The sequence below is a fragment of the Tamandua tetradactyla genome, chromosome 20 (genome assembly GCF_023851605.1).
Source record: "Tamandua tetradactyla isolate mTamTet1 chromosome 20, mTamTet1.pri, whole genome shotgun sequence".
Lineage (NCBI taxonomy): Eukaryota > Metazoa > Chordata > Mammalia > Pilosa > Myrmecophagidae > Tamandua > Tamandua tetradactyla.
The window spans coordinates 15,426,700-15,447,168 of NC_135346.1; the positions used below are offsets into that span (position 1 = coordinate 15,426,700).

Genomic DNA, 20,469 nt, shown 5'->3' on the forward strand with positions numbered 1-20,469 from the left:
AATTCCAGTGGGGAATACAGACTTTCTGCAAGTCATGACATGTAAGAAGAGAGTCTCAACAGGGAAAGATCTGCATCTTTGGAAATGTGTCACAGAGGGACCTGATCTAGACAAGGTGTGTGTGGTGGGGGGGAGGTGAGGGTAGTCCTCTGTAAGAAAGCGACATTTAAGCCGAAACTTGAGGTCACTGAGGAGTTAGACAGGCAAAGAGTGGTAGGCAAAGCATTTCAGAAGTTACGAAAGTGGGAAGAGAGTACGAACAAAGAGAGCCATATGTACAAAGGCTCTAAGCTGGGAAAGAGCTGGTGGCATTTGAGGAACAGAAAGAAGGCTGGTATGAGCAAGGCATAGGTAATGAGGGTGATGTCAGGGGGTGGGGGGCCCCTAGAGGTCATGGGAGGTAGTTTGGAGTTTACCCTGAATGCATCAGGAAGACCTTTAAGAGCTCTAATGTGAGAATGACCATAACGCTATTCACATTTTTTTTTCACATGGGCAGGCACCAGGAATCGAACCTGGGTCTCCGGAGAGGCCACCGTGGCCCACCCTTATTCACATTTTAAACATGTAATAGCTTTTGGGCTGGAAGGGGACTGGTCTGAGGCTCAGTGAAAGCAGAAGATAATTTAGTCCAGGTGAGAAAGGACAGTGACTATCTGCAGAAAATGAAGAAATGGGGAGAGATGGGTAGATTTGAGATAAGCTTGAAGGTAGAGTTGATAAGATTTGTTGCTGGATCAGAAGTGGAAGGACAAGGCTATGTAAGCCTGCCTACGCTGTTAGACCAGCAGCCATTCCTTCTCCTCAGCCTTGCACTTCCTCCCCACCCCTATTCACGAGTCTGTCTTTCTGTATGGTATCATACTATATGATATATTTTACTTGTTTTCATATTATTGTATTGCCTATTTACTCAGTTGGAGCTGTTGTTTGTGTCTGTTTTGTTTAATGTCTTTTCCAGGTATCCAAAAACATTTGATACATGGAAGGTGTTCAAACTGTATTTGTTGCATTATTGAACAAGGGAGTTAATAGATGAATAAACAAATAAGAGCAAGAGCTGAGAGTAAGTGAAGAAGGTGTTAGTTTGTTGCTGCATAGCAGACAACTCTAGAATCTCAGTGGTCTGCCACAAACATTTATTTTTCTTACTCATGGATCTGTGGATCAGCTTGGGTAATTGTGCTTCAGGCTGCTGATCTGTTAAGCTTGGCTCCAGGCTAGGGTCAACCCTGCTCTGTGCTTATCTTCATCCTTCTGGGATTAATGGCTACCTAGGGTCTGTTTTTCTAATGGTTAAGTGGCGAATGTACAAAAGAATAGACCAAACTACCAAGCACATGTAGAAAGTCTACGTCCGTGCTGTGTCTACTGGCCAAACCCAACATCGAAAGGGAAAGTACATTCCACATTCTCCAGTGGAAGGTGCTGTACAGTCACATGGAAAAGGGCATGGATCTGTAATTCCACAAAAGGAGGGGTGTGTGAAGAGTTAGTAACAGTAATTCAACCTGTCACAGATAACTGCCAGGTATGGCTTGAGCAGCTGTGTAGATGGAGTTGTCATTAATTAGTTATTATTATTAGTGTATTAATATGGAGCAGTAACAAGTTGGAGGAGGAATCACAAGGATTAGGGGTTCAAATTTGACCTGATAAATCTGGCGAAATTCCTAAGGGTAAATATTGCCTTGGGAGATGCTTAACTAACTTAAACAAAAGCAGAATATATTGGCCAATGTAATTGTGAAGTCTAAGGAGGACCTATAGCGCTTCAGGCAGAGGTGGACCCATGGACTCAAACCTTTGTTAAGAAGGCTTTGTTTTCTCTGTATCTCATTCTGCTTCTATCTCTTTGGCTTCATTTCCAAGGAAACGCCTTACATGCGGTGGCAAGATGGCTGCTCACAGTTTGAGGGTCAGCCTTTTTAGCTTAGCAATGAAGGAGAGCTTCTCTCTCAACATCTGTACATCAACCCAAGGGACAATATATACTATTTTGCTTGAGCCATATGCCTATCTATGAACCAATCAGGGTGGCCTGGGTGTCTGGGGTACTGTGATGAACTCTTCTGGGTCATGTGCCCATTTCTTGGTGCTGTGGTTAACGTAAGAGGGAATGGTGCCACAAATGAAGCACAAGTAAGGGGAATGGAAAGTCTGGGAGGCAGACATGATGCATAACTACTGCATCCAGTAGAGTTGTTCAGAGGGTACTTGAACTTAAGTGTGTGGAATTCCTTAGCAAAGTCCAAGATGGAAACAAGAATTTGGGAATTGTCTTCAATAAATGGTACCAGAGGTCTGGGAATGAATGGGATTACCTATAAGACTAAGAAAAGAAGAGGGTCTATTGCCCAGTAAATGAATACACATTTTATGTAATAAATGATTTTGTCCAGTATATTTTAGAAGTAGCTAGTGTATCAGGGGAAAATGCATGATTTTTAAACATTTTTTAGCACTTATCTGCCAGGCATCATTTTAAGCTCCTTGCAAATCTCTATCCATCTAATCCTCACAGCAATTCTATTAAGTTGATTCTTCTGTTACCCCCATACTACAGATGAGGAGACTGAAGTGCCATTTGGTTAAGAAACTTGGACAAGATCTCACAGGTAGTAAGTGAGAGGGTCAGTGACCACACCCAGGAAGTCTGGCTACAGAGATGTCACAACTAAATGTTTTAGTTTGCTAAAGCTGATGGAATGTAATATACCGGAAATGCGTTGGCTTTTACAAAAGGGATTTATTAAATTACAAGCTTATAGTTCTAAGACCATAAAAATGTCCAAACTAAGGCATCTAGGGAAAGATACCTTGACTCTGAAGAAAAGGCTGATGGCATTTGGGGTTTCTCTGTCATGTGGGAAGGCACATAGTCACATCTGCTGGCTTTCTATCCCAGCTTCTGGTTTCAAATGGCTTCCCCGGGGGCATTTTCTTTCTGCATCTTCAAATGTTTCTGTCTGTGTTGGCTCTGAGCTTTTTCCAAAATGGTTCCCTCTTAAAGGACCCACCTTGAATGGGCAGAAATGCATCTCCTAATTAAAAGGTTCTGTTCACAATGGGATGGGTCACATCTGCATGGAAACAACTTAATCAAAAAGATCCCATCTGAGCAATAAATCTGCTCCCACAAGATTGGGCTAGAAAAAAGAACATGGCTTTTTTGGGGTACATAATAATTTCAAACCAGCATGCTAAGATTTGAAGCACTTACAGGGAATCCTAGAGAACATGAAGTTTTTGTCTCCTTCCTTTCTCCTCAACTCCATAACACTTGCAGATTTTCACCTGCTGCTCTGGACACATGCGGTTTGGCTCATCTGAGACTATGTCCCTGAGGATGAAAATTGATAATATAGAACAGTGGAGGTCAGTTGAATTAATTTGGGGTGTGTTTGCCATCAAGAGGAACAGATGCTGTTTAGGTCAGAAAGAAATGAGTGTTCACTCCAAGTCTTGCTTTAGAAAGCCTCTTTGTTTTATGACTGTGGGTGCAAGCAACCCTTTTAATTTTGTGTTTTGGATTCCAGCCATAGGAGGCCTTCTTTAATGTAACAGATGGCTGTAGACAGGCAAGCCAAGTTTCTACACTCTACATCAAGCAGACTTCCCTAGAGAGGAGTCTCCTAATTATGTTGCTCAGAAAAAGAGAAGAAAAGAAAACTTAAAATGGACACATTAAACTTATACCACGTGTAGAGTAACTATTGCTTAAAGCATCTGCAAACATTTGAAGGTCAGGAAACCTTTTGAGACCCTGATGAAAGCTACAGATTCTTTCTGCAGAGAATTTGTACAGATCTCTCTGTAAAAATGTGCATATTAATTCCAGGGGCTCATGGATTCTGTGATATCAATCCCTATAGATTTGAGGAGTCTTGCTGACCAGATTCCTATGTTTTAAATGAAGGCAGCTGCTTTAAAATTTTTTTTTATTTTATTTTACGTCTCTTTTTCAATACGTTAAGACTCTCAGCTTCGGAGTTGTGAAAATAAAGGGTCTGTGGAGCACTGAAGAAACATTTCACATGGGATCATTGAAGCTTTACTGGAAAAACTGTCTTTCAAATATTGGATAAAACCTCTTTAGTCTGTTCTCTGGCACAGAAGCTTGGTTCATTCTGTTAAAGATCGATATGAAGGCCGTTTTGAAAATTGTCAGGATAATTTTTTTCTCTCTGGATTGTGGAGTGTGTCTCTGACCATCGTTTGTTTGGAAACTCAGTCTTCTCGGAACTCTTCTCAGTTTAGCTCTGATTCGTGCACTGTTTCCAGTATTAAGGCTTGGGGGTGGGGGCAGGCTGCCAACTGAAGAACATGCACTGAATTCTCAGAATTTGAAAAGGCAGCTTTATTGTTTCCATGGACAATGTCGGGAGGAGTCATACAAACTTAGGCATTTCTTCCTCTGATGTCCACTTACCATGAGAACCTAAGGAAGTGAGAAGTCTCTGAGGCAGCTACGGGGAACTTTTATGGATTCCCCAGGATGTCACTCACGGATGCTTCTAAGCTGGGTGACTTCTCTAAACATCAGTACATTCTTCCAATTCTACCGGATAGGCACTGACATTTAGGGAGAATCTTCCCAGCTACAACGAAGTGTGGAATTGAGATATTTATTAAGGATATTGAAACCAAAAAATAGTTTGCCTCAATTACCCTAAATTTAAAAACAAAACTTTAAAAATATGGAAAGACTTATTAATTACTCCAATTTTCCGTCTTCCATATATGATCTCAACTTCCTGAAAGTCGCTTCCTCTTTGGATTTGGAAAATTCAAAGTGAGAGTAGGTCACGGGCTAATTATTTAGGTTGATTATATTAAATTAATAATTTGAAGGATCACTGAAGAAAATATAAAAAAGCCCATTTTCTCCCTAAACATCAACCCAATTTAAAAAAGAAAAAGCTGTTTGGGCTTAAATCAGGTTTCTAAAGCTCAGTGTATTGACATTTTGGGCTGGATCATTCTTTGTGTTGGAGTGGTGTCCTGGTCACTGTAGGATGTTTAGCAGCATTAGCCTTGCTAAGGCTGTGACAATCAAGAATATCTCCAGACTTTGCCAAATATTCCCTAACCCTGGGGTCCAGGTGAGGGGTGGGCACAATCACCCCTGCTTGAGAACCACCGACCTCAATAATCTAGAAATAAGTTTTTCTAGAAATAAAGTAAAATGGAGTATTTGAAGCTGCTTAAATCTTATCTTCCTGATTATGTGAATGTCAAACTGAAAATTCAGTGCATCTATTTCGATGGCCCACTGACTATATCTGTGTGTTCAGAACATCGTGTTCTACATTTTTTCTTAGATCCAACTTGATTGCCCTGAACAGGGATTTCCTTATTCTATTCCTATGCCTCTGGCAGTCTGGTTCATTTGCTATTTTGATTATAAAGATACTTAGTCATCCCTCTGATTTTCTATACCCTCTGAGGTCTAATTTCTTGGGCCCTTCTAAGGCATCTGTGCTGCTGCTAAAATTTTCTAATATTCCCCACTATGTTATCATCTTTCTGTTTTAAGACTAAGCTGAGCCCACACAGAAACTAAGAGAGATTGGAGTCTGGCTGGGATTTGATCAGTTTATGGACATATAGTTCAAGAAGCAAAATTGTTGGCTTTGCGATAATAAATGTGATTATTGCAAGGAATCCTGCACTCATAAATTATTTCTTTCAAATCTGCAGTGATGCCAAAACAACAAATTTTGTATTGGGCAGTATTTTACGGGCTGTTTGAAGTGAGGCATGCCTTGAGCATACAAAATATTTAAGTCAAATTATTATATACCATCACGTACAACAAAGAATTCTGCAAACGCCAGTTCTGAAAAAAAGTATTCTCCAAGGCAGGGTTATTGGCACTTCTGGGAGCTATAAACCTATGCAGTCTCCAGAAGTTTGTGCCTTCTGAGGTCTGGAAACTTCTGAATTAACAACAAACAATCAGTGAGTGTAACAAAGAGTTAATGTACACAGACTTTACTTTCACAAAGTTTACAGTGTAGTAAAGAAGTTTAAGTTGTAGATCTGAGATGGCAAACTGATGGCCAGTAGGCTAAACCAGGACCGTGGGTTTATTCTGTTTGCCTTATACAGGGAAGAAAGAAAAGAAAGAAAGGGGGAGAGGAGAGAGAGGGAAAGAGAGAGGGACAGAGGGAGGGAGAAGGAGGGAAGGAAGGGAGGGAAAGAAGGAAGGAGATGCTAAACATATAAAAACTGAGATTTTTGCATAAAAATTCAGATTTCCAGCTGTTCTTGAAAAACCAGATCTGCCAACACTGGGTCCTTATTACCAGATTTCCCCATGGCTACGGTTGACTGGAGTGGCTAGCAGCTGCCCCTTTGAATGGGGCAGGCAGTCTTTGGTTCCCCACCCTATTCCACTCCCTCACCAGGCCTCTGTGGGTATTTGAGATGGTCATCGTAAATGAAAAGATTTATGCAACATTTACTTAGTCCTCTTCCCCATGGAAAAACCTGCTGGAGCCTGGAGCAAAATAGCAGCTGACTAATTTGTATGTCAGGTGAGAGATGCCCTTGGTGGTACCACTGTCATATTCTGGGAAATGCCAACCTTGGCTGGGACAATTAGGGGACTTTGGCGGGAAAAAGCATTGAGAAGAACCTTCAGTTACGAAGAAAAGAGCATCAGCTCTAGCCCCAGAGGGATATTAGCCTATGGATGCCTGGATTTAAAGTCTCTCTGCACCTCAATGGCCTCACCTGTCCTAGGGCTGAGTCCTTAGCAGCTCTCCCTTCTCCTAGGAGGTGAAAAGGGTGTTTATCTTGAACCGTTGGAGTTAAGCCCCAGGGCAGGCCGGTCCTCCGGGAATTCCTTGCAGGTCTGCAACGGGAGGGGTTGTGGTGCGGTGGGGGTGGGGGTTAGCAGCAGTCTAAGATCTCCATATGGGTGGGCCTTTAGGGACGCCTCCAGTAGGAAGGGGTAGGGGTCTTGGCTTGAAGTCATTTTTGCATAGAAAGAGGCCTCTCTTCAATCAGATTTATGTTACAAATCAGTAGAGATATCAAAGTCGAATCCAAAGATGCCTTTATTTACTGTATGACTGAGAAAATCTCCAGTTGACTCTATCAAGGACAATTATTATTTTTTAATTTCGGCTGATTTGATTAGTGAAGGCTACTCGTGGTTATTGTGGTGGCGGAAGTTAACCGATCCCCACTTCTAGGCCTGGCCATTGACAAGAGAGGCTTCCGGCAGCCGAAGGTGCCGCGCTGACCGCACCGCGGAGGTTCGCTTCCTTCAGCCGCGGAATCAAGGCAGACCTTCCGCTGCTCCGGGCTGCGGCCACTTACTCCTTTGCGCGCATGCGTCGATCCCAGCGTTCTCCCAGACTCGTTCCCTCCCCCTCCCCCCCCCCCCGCCTCATCCGGGTCCTGGGCGAGCGGGCGCCGTGCGCGTGTCTCGCGGCGGAGCTGCTAATAAAGTTGCGCTGAGGGGTAGCGCCGCGACGGCGCCGGGGAGTGCGCCCAGCCGACCCGTGAGTGACTGAGGGGCCCCGGGGCGGGAAGGACCCAGGGCTGCCGGCTATGCCCGGACTAGGCTCGCATTCATTCCCCAGCGGTCGGAACCGGACCGGGCCGGGGGCGTTCGGCTGCGGGGGTAGCGGCGGGGACCCGGGGCCTGCGGGGCGGGAGGTAGGCCGAGCCCCAGCCTGCTGGGGTCCCGACGGGCGGGGATGACGAGGCCGGTCCGGCTGCGGAGGCCTCGCCTGCGGCCGGGGCGTCCTGAAGCGAGGCGGGGCGGAGGCTAGCCCTCGCCCCATCCCAGCCCTTACAGCTTGGACTGTGGAGGGAGGCGCTCGGGACGTCCTCATGGGGGATTAACGTCTCGGCCTCGCTTCTGCCCAAAGGAGTGATTTGTTCTCCTGCCTCATCTCAGCACCCCCCCACCCCACCCCTCAGTACACAACCCTGGTAGGATTGCCTTGCTTGGCTAAGCGGTTTGGTCTCCAGCACTGCAACGCCATGCAGTGGCTTGATGAATCTGTGCTGCCGTCGCTTTGTGTTTCAAAGATAAGGATCCACGCTTATCGGTGGGAATTACACTCTAGACAGTTGTGATCTGCTATTGCACTCAGCCGGTATTTGACTGGCTTCTGCCACTTGCCATGCCCGTTTTCACCCTTGCAAAAATTTCTTCTACTTTTACTACTGCATTGCTGTAAGGAGAATGCCAAAGCAGTGTCTCTTTTCCCTCACCATTTTCTCCCCTGCCCGGGTTTTTCACCTTAACAGCAGTATTGAAATTCACAAATCTAAATCCTGGTGTTCCTCTCCCCCTCCCCCCTTCTCCTCTTTTCTTCCCCTTTCTCCTGCGCTTACTACGTGGAGTTTGGAGCCTAAGCTTTGAAAACTCCCATGTGGCGCCTGCTTTAAGTTGGAGCACGTTCAGTAGCCACAACAAATTTTGGTTGCAGAAAGCTGGTGCGAGGATAGTCGGGCTTTTTGGGCATTTGCCCGCTTTCTAACAAAATGTTCCAATTCTGGTTTTGATGGCATAGTTGAATGGAGCTGTAGATCAGCCTGGAGGTGAGGAATGCCTGAACACCCAAGCCAGATCTCTATCTTGATTGTAGGGACATTGTTTCCTGACCAACTGAAGGTCTGGGGAGAGGGGGAGGGACCCAAGCATTCCTGGCTGCTTGTGAGTTTAAATGGGTGGGGTGCTAAGTATATCTTGTTTACCTTATCTTTTGGTGGAAAAAGTTTTGAAGTCTAGTTGGGTTTGTCACATCATGCCTGTTGCCAAGCACTACCCAAAGTGTTCTTATCTAGCAACAAAGACTGAATAGGTTGAGGTTCTATCTTGGCTTCAGTAAATTGAGAGGAAAGGGTACTTACGTTGTTATTCTACCATTTTTTTAAAGTGAGTGTTCCTGGATTTCCTTAACCTAGAGTACCTAAATTGCCAGTTATTTTTTTAATTTGAATTTGAAAGCTGAAAAGTTGAAAATCTTAGTCCACATAGATTTAGTAACATTCCAGATAGTTTTAAATTTCTGCTAGATGCTATTGCAGTAGTGTCTGTTGTGCAGACTATAATACCTAGTCACAGTGTGTCAGTTTAACACTTACTGATCTTAATATCATGAAATGAGTATGTTCCAAATTCAGTAAATAGTTACTTGAGGGCCTGTAACAAATTATTTTATATTCTTTGTATCCTTTCTTTTACTCCTTTCTTAAATATTTAAAAAAATTCACTCTCAAGGTGAACCCTGAGATCATAAAATTCAGAACAACTCAGAACAGTTTAACAAAAGGTAAGCTTCGTAAAGATTGTACCTATCATTTTAAAGATTTTTAAAAATTAATTTTTATGATTGTTTGCATGACCTTTTCCTGTAGCATCTTCTTCCCCATCCCTTTCTATGCTGCTGCTCCCTTAGTCAGTGTGCCTTTCCTTTTCACACAGCTGAAGTTCTTATCTTATAAATTTTCCCCTGTATCTTCATTACATGTATCCATTCATCATCACTTTATGCTCCATTCCTTTCAGATCATAGCTGAAATAGGCAGTAAAAGTTAGATGAACTTTCTCAATTGACTTTTCTCTTATGTTTTAAATTCATCCATATTTTATGGTTTAGTTAAAAGGAGCAGTGAACTTTTAGTGAGATCTGGTGGTATTATCTGTTTGTCTGGTTCACAGTTAGGCGCCATAGAAATGGGTAGATTGGCTACATTTCTTTCCCCTCTGGCAAAGCCAGCTATTAATTTCAGTGGGAGACAGTGGCAGAATGTTGTTACTAATGAGGTTTGAATCAGATTGTTGTTTACTGTTGGTTATGTAACATGTTGCTGAGAGTATTATTAAAAGTTGCCTTCAGTAGCAAGGTTGAAGCAAGTAAGTTTTGCTTACCCTCTTCACTGGATTTTAATTCTTGGCTGAACCTGAAGGCGCATTTGACTACAACCATAATTATACCTGGGCAGCCTGTCTGTTTCCTGTTTTCATCATGAACCCAAACATTATGATTTGCAGTGATGAACTTTTTTGTCCTTTGCATTAAACAGAGGCAATGTGTTTTCTCTCTTGACTGAAAACAAAATTTTAACTTGGTCAAATCAGAGATACTGGCTTCTTAGTGTTTTGAAAGCTAAGCAATTCAAAACTAGTTTTTTTTCATTTCTTAGTAACTTAAATTGAAATACCATTTTAAAACCTATTTCACATATATTTTTTGTTGTGTTTTATATAAATTTTAATGTTGCTCGTTTGTTGAATCTTTGAATTAAGAAAGCCCTTTTTGTTTATGACTTACTAGAATTACCAGATTGTATATATTGTTTTGGGCAATGTGCCACACATTTGGGTGAATTTCAGAGCTAACTTGAGTACATTTTAGGATATAACTGCCTTTCTTCTCCTGGTTTATCAGTCTTCCCTGGTCTCTTTATTTCTTGAGGGTCTATGTTCCTTGTCTCTTTTGTGCTTCTTCTTACAAAGCACAAAGAAGAGAAGAGAGTTTATTTCTTCAGATGTTACAGACACCTTCTGTCTTATGGATTTGCCAGTCTACTCATAAAATAAAAGACATTGGAGATTCTCTTTTATAAGGGACAGTAGCGGACTGAGAAATAATTCTGTTCTGCACCACTGTGGATATTCTGGAGAAAACCATATCTTGGAGAGTAGGACTGAAATCCAAGAAGGCTAAGAACTACAGAGATAGGGTGCTTCTCCACCAAAGATGATGATGAATGATCCCATGAAACTAGCCATGTCTTCTTACACCTTATTTTCTCACTTACACAATTAATAGAATAGTATTAATTGAAATTTTTAGTGTTGGGTTATCCAGTTCATTGCTGTTATCATACACCCTTTATCTCTAACTAGAACTCTCTGAGAAGTGATGTGTATACCAAAATGGAAGGTCAGGATTCAAAACTCTTTTGGAAGAATTTTTAAAAACTAAACGTTGGGGTGCACAGATGCTTCAGTGGTAGAATGTTCACCTTCCATGTGGAAGTCCCGGGTTCGATTCCTAGACCATTCACACACACACCCCCCAAAAAAACCGTAAATGTTGTTGATAGGGCTTGCTAATTTCCCAATCTTGTAGGTAACCTTTTTATTCTAACAACTTTTAATGTTTCACGACTTTGAAAAGATGGGGTAGTTAAGAGTTATTAGATTTTTCATTAACAGCCAGTGCTGAGCTTTTTATTTCATTTTGATATTTTTTGCCTTGAGCAGCTAGATAGGAAGGTTTTTTGGCCCCATTCTGGAGGGAGGTGATTTCAGAGACTATTCTTGCTTTTACTGTATCTTACCTTGGTTGAGGTAATATTTTGGAAGAATTAGCTCTTTACTAGACAGGAGTGTGCAATATTGTAATTTCAGGGAGCTTGTAGGTAATGGGCATTTTGTAAATTTTACTTTTTTTTTTCTCTTAAATCTTTTTGTGCACCAGTCTCCACCTATGATGTATATATAATTTACAAACTAGTATTCCTTGGAAATTTGAAAATTTGATAGGTTATGATGAGATTTTAACTGGACTTTTCCTTTTGATTTATGTTTATATATATTATTATTACTGGAAATAATAGTAAGAAAAAACTAACTTCACTTTCCACCTTTTTCTGAGTATAGCAACTGGAGCTCTTGGAGGAGGCTTATACTTTTCAAATTTAGCTGTGATCTCAGAATATGGCTGGTTCTTTCAAGGCAAGTTTTGTTTTGTTCAGTTTTGTTACATGATGTGTTAGGGTTTGTCTAGAATCCTATTTGGTAGGCTGTACAACTTGAGGTCCACTTATTCTGGTTTGTCTGTTCTAAGGAAGAGTGAATATTGCAGATATATTCCAAAGCCAGTATTTTTTCTTCCCCCTTATTCGCATCTTTTGCTCATTGATTGAGTGTCCATTTAACTCACTGACTGTTTCTCACTCTTTGGAGTTGAAACTGTATGTTAAATGAAAGTAGGGGATTTGAACTTTGGGGTGCACTGAAGTATCTGGAGAGCATCTTCATAGGGCATATGTTGTGTACACAGGTTAGCTCTTTGGGTTCCATAGATACATTAAACAGTAATGATTTGGTATCTGCACTTGATTTTATAATTTAAGGGAAAGCAATATAAGATTGACCAGCTCTGTGTCTATTCCTGTGCCTACAAGCCTACACAAGCATACACAAACACATCTGGTAGCAATGTAGGGAGTCTCGCAGGCTCTGTGGGGGTGAGTGATACATCTAGATCAGGCTCTGCATAATTAGAAGACTTAAGAGGAGCAGGTGAAGTTTAAAGAGTGATTAAAATCTGGGAAACAAAAGTCTGGATGTAGAAGATGAAAATGTAGAGAGTTGTGTGGGCACAAAGAGGGAATAGACATGAAGATTAGGCTGTAAGAAGTGTCAGGGATCATGAGTTCAGCCACTGAAGAAGGGCTTTGAAATCCATTATGAGAACTTTTGATGTCTTTGAAAATCAGGATCCACAATTGGGAAGAGTAGTGGTTTAAGTGTTTCTCTGGGAAAATAATTTTGATGCCCAATTTAGGAGAGATTGTGAGCAAGCTTATGTTTGATTTCTTTTTCTGTGTCTGCCTGCAGTCATAGATGTGGTTTACATGTTTTGTAGTAATTGTATACCTGGATTAGAATTGCTTTAACAGAGGATAGTTTACTCCTGCTGAAACTTGGTGACTGCTATTGATATTAGAACCACAAGGGGTAAGGAAATTTTAACCCACCAATCCCCAGAAAGTTACCCTTAGATAAATTAGGCAAGTGGCTTTCTTCCTTTACAGTCGATCCTAAAGCCTTAGTTCCGAAATCTGCTGCATAAAAATGTGGGAGGTAGGGTCTTACTCTCAAACCTAACTAATCTGAATTTTAGGGAATGGTTTTGAGGAATTTGTTACTTCAACACCCCACCTGTAATTCTTTTTTTTTTCCGTGAAAGATCACACAAAATCGTTTATTCATACTGTAACACTTGTAGGGCAAGTGAGAACTCACGCTGTATAAAACCATTATTGGTATTATGAATAATATAAACATGTTCTTTCATGAACTAGGACACATGTATATCACTATTAACAATAGAATGGTGTATGGGAAAAATGCACCTGTTGCAAACTATGGGCTGTAGTTAACAGAAATATTTTAATATCCTTTCATCAACAATAACAAGTATATCACACTAATGCTAAGGGTCAGTATGAAGGGATAAGGGTTATGGAATTTTAAAACATTTTTTAGGAATAATGACAGTGTTTTAAAATTGATTGTGGTGATGAACGCACAATATGTGATGATAATATGGACATTCATTCATGCGCTTCTGAAGGACCAAATGGTGTGTGAATATATCCCAAACCTGTTATTCTTTTATATAGTTTGGCTGAGGTGGTGGTGGTTTGTGACCCATATGGACATTTTATTTGCATGGTTGATGTGCTCAGGAGATTTTGTTTTGGCTAACAGAGCTGGGAGAAATTTGGGGGGTTGTTTCTACTTGCCCCTTATTATAGATTGAAGCAATTAGAAGCAGCTGTTTCTATGCATTTACTTTGTAAGTCTGGTGCATGAGCAGTGTACTTCAGGGCTGTAGTGACAAGAGTGTGTTACAGAGTTAGAGAGCATTCCCTGCCTTTGCATTAAACCCAGCACTGCTCTGCACGTAAAGGATTGGCTGCTCTGAAATCATCTTGAGGCTTTCTTTTAAGAGAGGGAAATGAGGCAGAAGAGGAGGGATGAACTGGTGTCTAATGGTGCCTGTAGCTTGGGAACTCATATAAAGAAATTCATTTGAGTACTTGCAGAAACACTTAGGAGGCCCTTTACCTGCTGGGAGCTGTGTGTGTGTGTGTCCTCTGTCTGTCTCTGGTAGGGAATGAGGGTGGTTTCTGGGTATGTATATGGGAGTTGGTCAGGAGGTCCTATTTCAGTAACTTGAGATAAGACTAGGAACTTTGAATTACTAATGTTAATATGCCTTCACTTGAAATGAAGCCTGGTGAATCTTAGCATATTTTATTCACACATTTAATATATAAAATGTAACTTCTGATCTTCCTTTAGCTCCATATCAGCCTCCCCCAAATTAGTTGATGACAGCTCCCTTCTTCTGGTTGCCCAGGCTGACACCTTGGAGTCATTGTTGACTTCTCTGTTCTCACACATCCATCCCATATCTCTTCCATTAGGAAACCTATTATTACATCTAGAATTGTCCACTTCTTGCCACCTGTGGTAGTATTTGGTTGTCAGCTTGGCCAGGTGAAGGCACCTAGTTCTGTTGCTGTGGGCATGAGCCAATGGTACGTGAACCTCATCTGTTGCTCATTACATCTGCAGTTGACTAGGAGGTATGCCTGCTGCAATGAATGATGTTTGATTTAATTGGCTCGTGCTTAAATGAGAGAGCTCAACGTTGCACAGCCCAAGCAGATCAGCATACCTCATCTCAGCACTCTCAGCTCAGCCCAGGCCTTTGGAGATGCAAAAAGGAATCACCCCAAAGTTATTGGAACCCAGAAGCCTGGCAAGAAGGCCAGCAGAGATCACCCTGTGCCTTCCCGTGTAAGAAAGAACCTCAGTTGAAAGTTAGCTGCCTTTCCTGTGAAGAACTAATGAAATAAATCCCCTTTTATTAAAAGCCAATCCATCTCTGGTGTGTTGCATTCTTGCAGCTAGCAAACTAGAACAGATTTTGGAACCAAGAGTGGGGTACTGCTGTGGTTTGCAAATACCAAACATGTTGGAACGGCTTTTTAAATGAATAAGGGGAAGATTTTGGAGGAGTTTTGAGGAGCTTGATAGAGAGGGCCTAGAATGCTTTGAAGAGACTGTTGGTAGAAATGTGGACTCTAAAGCTACCCGTGATGAAGCTCTAGACAGAAATGAGGCGCTATTGCACACTGGAAGGAAGGTAATCCTTGTTTTAAAATAGCAGATAATCTGGCAAAATTGACTAGTGGCTTTGGCTGGAAGGCTGATTTTAAAAGCCATGAGCTTGGATATTTAGCAGAAGAGATCTCCAAATTAAATGTTGATAGTGCAGCCTGGTTTCTCCTCACAGCCTATAGTGAAATGCGACAGGAAAGAGATAAGCTGAGAACTGAACTCCTGGGTACAAAGAAACTAGAAATTGATATTCTGGAAAATTCTGGGCCTCCAGAAAGGAAGAACCCAGAGAATAGTGCCCTGTGTGAGCATTTAACCAAACGTGGAACCAGTCAGCCATTTCAGAAAAAGCCGGGATTGCACATGGAGTTATCCCAGGAAGGATTTGTAGAAGTTCCTCATGTCTGATGGGCTTAATCCAAGGCTACTGCATAGAAAGCCAACGAGAGTGCTGTGGGACCTGTGTAAACAGAGCCACTGCCTGTCTGGACTGAAGGGTTCAGAGAAGGGACACATTGGAGGATAAATAATTTCAGAGGCAAAACTTCAGGGTCTGAAGTCAAGAAGCCTCAGGCCAGGAGAGTGGACCCACCCAAGCCCATCGAGAGGGGAAGCACATTCCTTGGGGTTTGGGGAGAGCCTGGCTGCCACCACATGGAGGGGTTGAGCATGTGCCCTGGAGATGGTAGAGAGCCCGGGTGCGGCCCCAATGCTTGGAGAGGATGGAGCCGAGAAAAAGGTGGTCTCCCCAATGTCCCCCAGTGTTGCCTTTGGAGAGAGGCAGACCTCTGCATAGGCCCTTGGAAAGGGTTGGACTGCCACTTTCAAAAGCCCCAAAGATAAATGATTCTCAGACTTTGACATCTAATGGATTTTGCCCTGCGGGTTTTTGAAACTGTATGGGTCCGGTGACCCCTGTGTTCCCTCCTCCCTATGGAAACATATAAATGTATCCTATGACTGTTCCTTCTTTGTGTGTTGGCAGCAAATAACTTATGAGTTTTCAAAGGTCCAAAGCCAGAGGATAATTTTGCCTTAGAATAGACCATGCCTGTAACTGACTTTGATAGGAATTGGTACATTTCTAACTTTGTAATTCATGTATATTGCTACTGAGATGGTTTAAGGTTCTCTGCTATTGTTATGGAATGAATGTGTTTTGTGTATGGGGAAAACATGCTTTTTTAGGGTCCAGAGGGTGGAATGTGCTGGTTTGAAAGGATGTATGTCCCCTAGAAAAGCTATGTTTTAATCTAAATCCCATTTCATAAAGGCAGAATAATCCCTATTTAATACTGTATGTTTGAAACTGTAATCAGATCATCTCCCTGGAGATGTGATTTGATCAAGAGTGGTTGTTAAGCTGAATTAGGTGATGACATGTCTCCACCCATTTGGGTGGGTCTTGATAAGTTTTTGGAGTCCCATAAGAGAGGAAACAAACATTTTGGAGAATGAAACATTCAGAAAGAGCCCGAGAAGAATGACATAGCCACGAGAAACAGTTAGCCCACTAGCCAGTGACCTTTGGAGATAACGAAAATGCCTCCCGGGGAGCTTCATGAAACAGGAAGCCAGGAGAAGCAGCTAGCAGATGACGCCATGTTCACTGTGTGCCTTTCCAGATGAGCAAGAAACTCTGTGTTCACCATGTGCCCTTCCACTTGAGAGAGAAACCTTGAACTTCTTAGGCCTCCTTGAACCAAAATTATCTTTCCCTGGATACCTTTGATTGGACATTCCTGTAGACTTGTTTTAATTGGACATTTTCTTGGCCTTAGAACTGTAAACTAGAAGCTTATTAAATTCCCCTTTTTAAAATCCATTCTGATTCTGGTATATTGCATTCTGGCAGCTAGCAAACTAGAATACCACTCTACTGTTATCAACCAGTCTTGGCCGTCATCATTCTTACCTGTATTGTTGTATCTCTGAATTGGGCTCCCTCCATTATCAGTGTCACTGCCCACTCCACAAACCATCTCCCTTAATTCTAGATACACCAGCCAGAAAAATTCTTTAATGATACAATTCAGAAAATGTCATGTTTCTACTCAGAAACTCGCAGTGGATCTCCATTTTACTTGTAGTACAAGCACTTATTCCAGTTGGGGTTCTCTTACCTTTTTGACCCCATTCCTTATCTTCTCTCTCATGCTCACTATATTGGTCTTATAGTTCTTTGAATGTGCCAGGCAAGTTCCCACCATGCTTCTGCCTGTTGCATTGCCTGTTACCTTTACCTATAGTGGGTATCCTCTAGAGGTGTGCATGGCTCACTGTCTTATTTCTTTAAAGTCGTGACTCAGTTGGCACATTCTCAGTGAGGCCCAGTTCAAACACCGTATTTAAAATTATACCTAAAAAAAAAAAATTATACCTGTCCCCCAGCACTCCCCATATGCCTTCCTCTGCTTTATTTTTCTCTATAAAACTTTTAATCTAATTTTAGCTTAGTTACTAATTACGTATTGTATTTTTGTCTCCCTTCACTAGAATTTAAGCATGGATTTATTCACGTCTATATTCCCAGCTTCCAGGATACTACCTCAATAAATATTCTTTTGAATGAATAAATGATTTGAAATAATTTAACAGGTTCTCTCAATGTACTCACTGTTATTTCTTTAAAGATTACATTGTAGTGGGAGAGACAGACAAATGAGAAAAACAAATGAAAGAACACCTAGTTACAAATTAGTTAATACCCTGAAGAAAATAAACATAGTATTGGATTAGAGAATTAGGGAAAGCCTAGTTTATGTATCAATGTGGGGTGATCAGGAAAGTCCCTGAGATGACACCTAAAACTGAGGCCTGACTGATGAAAGAGCTAAAAACTAGAGATTGGAGTTTAGGGAAAGTGGTCCAGGCAGTGAATGGCTTTTGAAAAATCTCTTGAGAAGCAAAAGACATTCCAGTACAGGAAAATGCTTTTGAAGAATTCTTATTAATATTTATTGGAAGCAGGAATAACATTTCCAGTTTTATTCCATTGTTCTGAGGAGCAGTGTCTTACTTGTATTTGTAGTAAGAGGATGCGACTGTGAAAAGTGCCATTTGGCTGGATAACTTGCTGAGTTAGTTGCCCTTCCTCTGTCCCTTTTCTGTTTACTTAATGCTTTGTACATAATTACCATATAGTGTCATAATTGTCTCTTTTGGTGTCTGTCATGCTAGATTACTCTTTGGAGGGAGACACTATATCTTTAGCGTTTTTGTTATCGCCTCATCCTTATAGAGCCTTTGATTGGGATTTTAGAGAAAGGCACTTTCGCTTAGTCCAGCCAACTACCCTCATGCAGCTAACAGTCTTCAAAGCTTGCTGGCATAGCTCTGATTGATCCCCCCCTGCACATCCCACAATGTCTCGTAGATAGTAGGTGCTCAGTAAATGTTTAATGATCCATAGCTATGTAGAGCAGGTATTTAAATTAATTTCAGCCTCCAAATGTGTATGGCCCCAAATATATTGGAGGGAATCCTTTTGAAACATGAATGACTATTGTATGGACATATGTATCACTAAGTTTATAGTGACGAGTAAAAACAAGTATGGCTCCTCTCCTCATGGAATTTATATTCTTTTGGGGGCATATTGCACAGATGAATGTAAAAATAAGGTATGTCACGTGCCCCAAAGTAGAGACATGTGCCATAAGAGTATGTAATAGGGGAATTTCACCTTGACAGATATGGGAGGTTTGCCTGTAGAAGTGATGCTGGAACTGAAAAAGTGAGATGTGTATGTGTGTATGCTTTGTAATGTGATAGGTTCTTTTATAATGTGTAGTGTGTCTTAGTTTTATAAGGTTTTCATTTTTGACTGAGGTACTATTGCATTTTTCTAGATTTCTGAGTTGCTGTTTAATAATTGTAATTTTTCAGAAGAATTTCAGAGAAGCTACCATGGATTTCTAAATCGTACTATTGCTTGGTTTTCTTTTTAAATCTGAGGTCACTTCTCTAAGAAATGACAAAATATATCAATAAAGGGTATTATCAAGTCAGAGGTAAAGTACATAAGATCAAGATAATAGCAGATAATGGGTTTCCAGTTGTATTCTTTAGTCTCTCCAAGTTCTGATATAAAAAATAACATACATTCCTGTTTGGTCAATTACTGGCCCTCTGTGCTTGCTGTTCATTTTTAAACTCTCTAATCCTCTAGTTTTGTCAGCTGTCACATGGAAGTAAATTTGTGGTAAAACTAAGTGATATACTAAAAGGCATATGAAGTGCTTCATAGAACCTTCTTTTCTTTTCCATTACTCTTTAAGATCTGTGAGATTATGGATATTGTCTTTTAAGACTGAATTCCTAGCAAGGAGCATTCGTGGCATATGGTAGGCAGTCAGTAAATTTGAAATAAATCAAGTGTTCTCACAGATTCACCTTTCACTTCTAAGCATACTATCCTCCAAATCAACATATTCCTTCTCTTCCATGCTTCAATTTCAGATCTGGCCAGATAAACAAATTGTTTCCTTGGGCGCCTCTGCCATCACATTCCTGCCTCATTATCTTATTTGTAATGTCCCTCATATTCCTTTTCTATCTCTCCTATCACCATTTCCTTAGTTTGTGTCTTCCTCTCATAGTCGGGTTGCAGGTATGTTTTCTCTACTCTCTTTGCCTGTCTAGTTAGTCTCTTCCTTGGTTATGTCCTACTACCATTTTTGTATTCTTGAAATGCCTCTTTGAATATCTCTTTTTAAATAGAACTTTACACTGCATGAAAGATTATTTCTTAGAGCCTGACTCCTTAGATTTATAGTCACATTGTTGCCTGTTTAGCCTTTTTGTTTCACTATCATACCAGCTGATTATCCCCTCCATCCTTTCCTGCTTTGTTTGGCTGGTGGATACTTGGTTTTCCTTTTTATTGTCCTTTAAAACTAGCTGACTTGCAAATTGCAGATTGTTATATTCCTGTTTAGAGCTCATGGTAGGCACCCCCAAAATTTGTGCTAATATGTCAAACGGTTACTTCCATCTCATCCTTAAGGCTTTTGTTCACCTAGGTGTATCCTGTGTGTATATATGTGATATGAGGTAAGGGGAGCACAAGGAGGGGGAAAGGAAGATATGAGCTAGCTCTTTTTTTTTTTTTTTTTTTTTTACGAAAACAGAAAAAAAAAAAACCCATACATACCATACCCCTTACCCCTCCCCCTCACCAATCACTAGCGTTCCAAATTGAATTTAACAGCAGTTCCCCCTACCATTATTTTTAAAATTTATTTATTAATTAAAAAAAATTAAGAACAAACTAAAACATTAACATATCATTCCGTTCTACATATATAATCAATTCTCAATATCATCACATAGTTGTATATTCATCATTTCTTAGAACATTTGCATCAATTCAGAAAAAGAAATAAAGACAACCGAAAAAGAAATAAAACGATAACAGAAAATAAAAGATTATACATACCATACCCCTTACCCCTCACTTTCATTTATCACTAGCATTTCAAACTAAATTTATTTCAACATTTGTTCCCCCTGTTCCTTATTTTTGTTCCATATGTTCTACTTGCCTGTTGACATGGTAGATAAAA

General features: G+C 40.9%; 1 protein-coding gene across 3 annotated transcripts in view; it reads left to right on the top strand.

Moving 5' to 3' along the window:
• The window catches only part of SMAD5 (SMAD family member 5), a 108,562-nt gene that overhangs the window by 22,670 nt on the left and 65,423 nt on the right, over positions 1–20,469 (top strand). Inside the window, exons 1-2 of one of the 3 annotated variants that reach the window (XM_077138522.1) lie at positions 7,450–7,517; positions 9,251–9,302. The exons of 1 other annotated variant lie outside the window; for it this stretch is intronic. The gene's annotated coding sequence lies outside the window, so the exon portion shown is untranslated. Of the gene's footprint in view, positions 1–7,404; positions 7,518–9,250; positions 9,303–20,469 lie in introns of those variants that run through there. One more of the 3 variants, XM_077138520.1, reaches the window with a different exon arrangement.